Source organism: Mustela lutreola, chromosome 3, assembly GCF_030435805.1.
Source record: "Mustela lutreola isolate mMusLut2 chromosome 3, mMusLut2.pri, whole genome shotgun sequence".
Lineage (NCBI taxonomy): Eukaryota > Metazoa > Chordata > Mammalia > Carnivora > Mustelidae > Mustela > Mustela lutreola.
In genome coordinates, this window is record NC_081292.1 from 6,107,810 (window position 1) to 6,109,037 (window position 1,228).

The following is a 1,228-nucleotide window of genomic DNA, read 5'->3' on the forward strand; positions in this document are numbered from 1 at the left end:
TGGTATTTTTGAAAAAGATTTGGGTTATATTCTTAACTGCCACTATGGTTGCCATTTTACAGTGACCCTTTATGATGGCTTAAAGTTTCTATAGAAAATCATTTTTTTCCCCCAACTCTGCAATTCTATAAATAATAAAACTCCCAGTGAGTTTGGAATACAAACTCACACACCTACAGCGCATTGCTTAGCACGGTGATTTTTCTTTCCAGTCATTCCGATGACTGTCATGGAATGACTTTGTCTTTATCCTGTATAAGTGAACATATATACCATTTAACTTGGTGTGATCCTGGCTTATACTCCTTCTCCAGACAAATTTATTAATAGTTCCGCCTTTCACTGTAAAAGAGTCTGAGTTTGGAAAATAAGTTATGTTTATCTTTCTCTTGTCAAACTTCACTGAATGGATGAACAAGGAACTATACACACCACCATTTTAGATATTTTCTATAATTTTGCTTAAGACTCCAGCCTTGGTCATTGCACGGTCTGAGCTCGGAGATTAAGCAAACAGTAGTTAAGTAAAATGGCTTGGCTCTGCTTCACAGCAGTTATAAGCTTTCCAAACCACAATGGGTAGACCCACCTGCCTGTTGCTAAAGCCTTTGCATTCAGCTAATGCCACATTTTGGATTCTCTTAGCAATAGCATTTAAATTCTTTATCAACTAGTGCTTCTGTTTGTCTGTGTTTAATTGAATACCTAAGGAACGGTGGCATAAACGTGTCATACAATTCAACATGGGGAGAATAACTGATACTGTCATTCCATTCTGAGACTGCAATTTTTATTTATTTATTTATTTATTTAGTTATTTTAAGGTAGACCCCATGCCCAACACGGGGCTTGAACTCATGACCCTGAGATCAAGAGTCACACGCTCTACCAACTGAGCCACCTGGGCCCCCTGGGACTACACTTTTCAAAATGTGTCTATGAACACAAAGATTTCCCCAGGACCCCTCCAGGGGGTTTATGGAGCCTATACCATTTTCAGAATAATAATAGATTACTTGCTTGTTTTCATTGTGCGGAGAATTGCATTAGTGATATATATATATATATATATATATAAAAAAGTGGTGGCTGAAACTGTTGGCATCTTGGTATGAATCAGATACAGTAGCAGAATCATTTATACTCGTAAACATTTGTCTCTTTATTGTCATATGCTTAAAGAAAGAAGAAAAAACCCATTTCACTTTAAAATGTTGATGAAACAATA

General features: G+C 36.6%; 1 non-coding gene across 1 annotated transcript; it reads right to left on the minus strand.

Annotated features, from left to right (window-relative positions):
* Positions 1-834: 834 nt before the first annotated feature.
* TRNAK-CUU (transfer RNA lysine (anticodon CUU)) lies at positions 835-907 on the minus strand. The gene has a single exon. It is a non-coding gene; the product is annotated as a tRNA-Lys (tRNA).
* Between the last annotated feature and the right edge of the window lie 321 nt (positions 908-1,228).